A 6497-nucleotide genomic window follows, 5' to 3' on the forward strand; every position below is an offset into this window, starting at 1 on the left:
AAATATCATTCCGTTAGTTTCCGTAATAAAAGTTTTTGAATTATAGGTACTTGTGTTGATTTGTAGATTAGAATTCCCCGTTCGATGATAGAGGAATGTTGACTCTAACAGCTACCGTTATTAATTTGGATAAATAGCTTTTATTTACGATAAATCATTACTACTGAAAAGTTTGATGCGTGAAGGGGCTGACAAAATCGGATTACAGATTAATCGGAAATCAGATTTCAGATCTCGTATATCTTTTAGGTAGAGAATCTAACATTTTCCTAGGGGGACTTAATTCCCCCCCTACTGCACACAGAAAGGCAGAATATCCACGAGCAGTTTCTGAAAATCACATCATTCTCCTCGATACGATTTTTTTTTTGTTTTTCTCTAGACGGATACCGGCCACATGTTGAATAGCTCTCCGTTGCTCTGTATTTTTTCTCTCTTAAATGCGGTGATTGAAAAACAACTACTTGTAAGCGTACACCGCATGAACCAACCAGTTAGCAGCAAGAGTTTGTTACAGTAGGCCGAATCTGGCCAGAGCATCACATCGTGGAGTGTTATTAACTGGTTACATAAGTTAATCAGCCTACTGTTTGATAAATCTTAACTCAACGGAAAGTAAACATGACAATCACGTTCCGAATCAATGGAAAGGAGTTTTTCTGTAAGCAGGTGAAAGGAGTGACTCAAAACAAAATATATAAACGCTATCATTTCAGTGACTCCATCCACCGTTCCCATCGATACTTCACTCAACACGTTCATTCGCAACCATGCCCATCTCCGTGGTACCAAATTCATGTGCCTGGAGGGAGGATGCGGAGCGAGACGGCTAATACATAGGTGTAACAGTCGGAAGAAGTGTTAGTTTGTTTACTTAAATGAACCATGCCCATTTTATTATGGCATGTTTGCTATACGAAATGCGCCTCGTGTTTATTAGCGAATTTCACATCAAAGATTGATTAATTGAGTAGGAAATCAGTTTGGCACGGCATTTGTGACCAGCATACACCTTCCGGTAGTATGAAACAGGTCAAAAACTGTTCAAATCCGCAGATAAAATTTTTGTTTTGAATTTCTGTATAGCAAAATAGTGAACTTTTCGTGAACATTAACGGCAAAGAACTCACCAACACTGGGAGACTGTGAGTTCCTGCCCACCTGTTCATTTTCCATCGTGGATGCGGAGCATGCATGGTGAATGTGTCAAGCTTTCATCCAGTGAGTGGTGAAACCGTTTCGTATGCAGTGAATTCAGTAAAAGAGAGGAAGAGACTTGATAAAATTGGTTCAAAATGATTCGAGATATTTTTGATTTTGCAGTGTTTGTTTCCCGTGTTCGCATGTCATGGGCTGGATATCGTTACCGTTGAAGGAATCGGAGATGAGCAAATGGGCTATCATGCAACGCAGAAAGTTCTGGCGCACTTCAATGGTACGCAATGCGGATACTGCTCGCCGGGAATGGTCATGAACATGTACAGCCTGTTGGAGTCGAAAAAAGGTCAGGTATCGATGGCCGAGGTCGAGAATGCCTTCGGAGGCAACATTTGCCGATGCACCGGCTATAGACCAATTCTGGACGCCTTCAAGTCACTGGCATATGATGCGGAACCTAGGCTGAAACAGGTTTGCATGGACATTGAAGATCTGACCAAGATTTGTCCCAAAACCGGAGGTGCTTGCGCCGGGAAATGCTCTGCCGCTGGAAATGTTAACGAAAAGAAGGGCGTTCATATGAGTTTCGCTGAAGACAAGGAATGGCACAAAGTATACAACATTAGCGATGTGTTCGCCATTTTTGAAAAGATCGGAACGAAGCCTTACATGTTGGTTGCTGGCAACACAGCTCATGGTACGTAGAACGAAAATAACTTAAATTTTCTTATCTATCTAAACGATCATTCGCAGGAGTCTACCGTAGATGCGACAAACTACAGGTGTTCGTTGACATCAGTTCCATCGAGGAACTTCGTTCGCACTCACTTGGAAGCAATTTGATCGTCGGAGCTCGAGACGGCTAATACATAGGTGTAACAGTCGGAAGAAGTGTTAGTTTGTTTACTTAAATGAACCATGCCCATTTTATTATGGCATGTTTGCTATACGAAATGCGCCTCGTGTTTATTAGCGAATTTCACATCAAAGATTGATTAATTGAGTAGGAAATCAGTTTGGCACGGCATTTGTGACCAGCATACACCTTCCGGTAGTATGAAACAGGTCAAAAACTGTTCAAATCCGCAGATAAAATTTTTGTTTTGAATTTCTGTATAGCAAAATAGTGAACTTTTCGTGAACATTAACGGCAAAGAACTCACCAACACTGGGAGACTGTGAGTTCCTGCCCACCTGTTCATTTTCCATCGTGGTCGGAGCTAACGTATCGTTAACTGAATTGATGAGTATTCTGTCCAACGCTGCCAGCAAGAACCCTAACTTTGCGCATTGTACGGAACTTGTCAAGCACATCGACCTGATTGCCAACGTTCCCGTGCGGAATACCGGAACGATTGCCGGAAATCTAAGTATCAAGAACCAGCACAAGGAGTTTCCATCCGATTTATACCTGATTCTGGAGGCTGTTGGAGCAACATTGATAATCGGTATGTAAATGTTCTTCAATTTACAAGTGTTAAACCTTAACCAATCCGGTTTATTACAGCAGATTCCATTGATGAGACCAAAATCGTCACTCCTTCAAAGTTTATCAACATGGATATGAATAAAAAGTTGATTCTGAGCATCACCATACCTCCTTTTAATCCAAAGACCCACGTATTCCGTTCCTTCAAGATTATGCCGAGGGCCCAGAATGCTCATGCCTACGTCAACAGTGCCTTCCTGTTCAAGTTTAACATTAGTCAACCCACTTTGCAATTTGCAAAAATTTGCTTCGGAGGAATACACCCAAATGTAAGTATTTGAAGACCAAACCGAAGTTACGCTACTTAAAGCATTTTTTCACTCAGTTCACTCATGCTAAAGCAACGGAAACCTATCTGACTGGTAAAAATATCTTCCACAACGACACCATTCAAAACGCTCTGCGAATTCTGTCGGACGAACTCACCCCTGATTGGATTCTACCGGACGCATCCCCGGTGTTTCGCAAAAGCTTGGCACTTTCACTATTCTACAAATTCATCCTGAACATAGCTGCTGAAAAATGCATCACAATTAAACCAGAATTTGTATCGGGAGGCACAGTTTTAGATCGACCAGCGTCTACCGGATCTCAACAGTTCGATACTATTCCCCAGAATTGGCCTTTGACCAAGAACATTCCCAAGATCGAAGGACTTGCACAGACTTCTGGAAATTCCCAATTCATCAACGATATCCCTGCCATGCCAAACGAACTGTATGCTGCGCTTGTACTGGCAACTGAAGTCAATGCCAAAATATTGCAGATCGATACTAGTGAGGTTTTGAAGATCCCTGGAGTTCTAGCCTTTTACTCTGCTAAGGACATTCCCGGTGAAAACGAAGTAATGCCGTTTAAGAACATTTGTCCAGAAAAGGAAGAGATATTCTGCAGCGGTAAGGTCTTATACCATGGACATCCGGTTGGAGTTATTGTTGCCGAATCCTTTGAACTGGCCAATCGCGCCAGTAAACTAGTCAAGATAACCTATGAGTTATCTAATGACCCCGTCCTTTCTACCGTCAGCAAAATCATTGATCATAATCGAAATGACCGCATCATTGGAACTGATCATGGATACATCGGTCGAAATTTCGAGCATTCTTCGCATGGTCCAATGAAAGTTTCGGGTCAAATCGACCTAGGTCTTCAGTACCATTACTATATGGAAACTCAAACTTGCATATGTATTCCTGTCGAAAACGAAATGGACATTTACCCATCTACTCAGTGGGTCGATCTAGTCCAGATCGCTATATCCCAAATGCTCAACATCCCGGAAAATCGTCTAAACATCCACGTTCGTCGCTTGGGAGGATCGTACGGAGGCAAAGCCAGCCGATCAATATTCGTAGCATGTGCTTGTGCCCTAGCAGCACATCTAACGAAACGACCCGTTCGGTTAATTATGACTCTTGAATCAAATATGGCGGCCATAGGAAAACGCTACGGATGCCATTCCAAATACGAAGTAAGCTTCTCAAAGGAAGGCCGAATACAGAAGCTCTATAACAAATTCATTCACGATTCCGGGTCGTCGTACAACGAGACACCTTTCTACATAAACGATTACTATCACAATTGCTACGCTAATGAAGGCTTCAAAATAGAGCCATTGAACGCTCGTACGGATATAGCGAGCAACACTTGGCTTAGGGCACCGGCATCAGTCGAAGCAACTGCCATGATCGAAACAATCATGGAGCACGTGGCTCATGCAACAGGGTTGGATCCATTGGACGTCCGCATGTCAAACATGGCCGATGGTTCAAAGATGATAGAGTTGCTACCACAATTTCGCCAAGACGTTCAGTATGACGATCGAAAGGCAGAAGTGAATCGCTTCAATCAGCAAAACCGTTGGCGAAAGCGAGGAATTGCCATCGTTCCTATGCGATATCAAATGTGCTATTTGGGAGCACTGCACGCATTGGTTTCCATCTATCACGGTGACGGGACGGTTTCCATTGCTCACGGAGGAATCGAAATGGGCCAGGGGTTGAACACGAAAGCCGCCCAAGTGGCAGCTCACGTGCTAGGAATTCCGCTGGAGATGATCGTCATAAAACCGACCAATAATCTGATATCACCAAATGCAGTTTGTACCCAGGCTAGTTACACCAGTGAAGCAGTCGGTTATGTAAGTATATACTAGTATGTGCGCAGGTTGATTAAATCTTTTAAATACCTACATATGATTTTTAACATAGGCAATTAAAAAGGCATGTGAAATTCTGCTCACACGAATTCATCCCATCCGAGAGAAGAGCGAGGATGCTTCATGGAAGTTTATAATTGGGCAAGCTCATCGTGAGAATATAGATCTCAGCGCTACCTACATGTACAAAGAGTCAGAACTTCAACCGTACATAGTTTGGGGAATAAGTTGCGCTGAAGTTGAAATCGACGTTCTCACCGGAAACCTACAGATTACCCGAGTGGACATCTTGGAGGACACTGGAGAGAGCTTGAGCCCTGGAATAGATGTTGGTCAAATCGAGGGTGCCTTCATCATGGGATTGGGATACTTTCTAACAGAAAAGATTATTTTCGATCCGACCAACGGCGAACTGCTAACCAACCGTTCATGGAACTACAAACCACCGGGAGCGAAGGACATTCCAATCGATTTTAGGATTCGCTTCCTACAGAACAGCCCGAATCCGGTGGGTGTCCTAAGATCGAAAATCACCGGAGAGCCAGCTTCCGTTATGAGCGTTGTGGTTCTGTTCGCAATCCGGCATGCGCTGATATCGGCAAGGACCGATGCCGATCCTGCTGGCGACAAATGGGTTTCATTGGGAGCACCCACAACGCCTGAATTGATACATTTATTGGCTGGGAATTCTATTGAACAGTACAAACTCAGTTAAGACAATTGTTTTTAGATTTAAAAATAAAAACGCCCGAATTATTTCACATACATAATAAACACAGGATTTTTTCTGAAGCACTTTGATGTAGTCTAAGAATTGTTTTTACAGCGGCGCCGGTGATGTATTACCTCTCACCCCAGCAGGCCTGGGTTCAATCCCAGTCAGCACCGCCGGGATGTTCTGAGGCCTATCATATCTGATCACGCCTTTGGTCCGTTGGTCCCCGGTTCATGAGTTAATGGATCGATAGGTAGGGTCCAGGTGTGGGAGCTGCCTTCCTGGCGTCGGTAGCGTTTGTGCTCAGCACGGAAAACAAAATCCACGGAAAACAAATCAAGGAAAAAAAAAGAATTGTTTTAACGACATTTAAATTAAAATCTACGGTCACATTTTTTTATAGAACACACACCTAAAATAATTAAAAATATATATAGTCATAAAATCTGTTTATAGCAATTAACTTGTTGAGTGTTCTTCGATACATTTGAAAGTCATGAATTGTATCAAGGGGCTGTTAATTAACCAAGTAGATACATTTGGGGTTGGGGTGGAATGCCGTGGGTTGGCGAGTGTCTACGGTCCATTAAAATATCTAAAAAAATAAGGGACAGGAAGGGGTGTAAAACCTCTCAAAAACGTTCTACGGTCCCCCTATTGAAAAAAATATACTGAATAAACGTAGGATCAGGTCAGTATTAAAAGTGTTAGTAAAATATCAAATATATAGATTGATTTGTGTGTTCTTGTCATATCTACACACTCATACACACTGGAGTGTAGCCTGGGCTACATTTTCCTACAGACAATAACAAATTGAGGGGGTACAACGCGAAAACTGGCGCGTTAACCATAGCACGGCGAGATAGGAAATGCTTCGTCAACTCACAGGAGTGCCAACCAGCACATATGGATCAAAGCCAGTAAGATCCTGATTACGGTATACTGGACATGGCATGAAATAATAGACACAACAC

The 6497-nt window shown here is 42.8% G+C and overlaps 1 pseudogene; it reads left to right on the forward strand.

The window, feature by feature from the left end:
- Window positions 1-541: 541 nt before the first annotated feature.
- Window positions 542-5545, forward strand: LOC135714426 (xanthine dehydrogenase/oxidase-like; annotated as a pseudogene).
- The last annotated feature ends 952 nt before the right edge of the window (window positions 5546-6497 follow it).

This window comes from Ochlerotatus camptorhynchus, unplaced genomic scaffold (genome assembly GCF_037179485.1).
Source record: "Ochlerotatus camptorhynchus isolate MF236.1 unplaced genomic scaffold, CSIRO-AGI_Acam_v1.1 ptg000044l, whole genome shotgun sequence".
Taxonomy (NCBI): Eukaryota; Metazoa; Arthropoda; class Insecta; order Diptera; family Culicidae; genus Ochlerotatus; species Ochlerotatus camptorhynchus.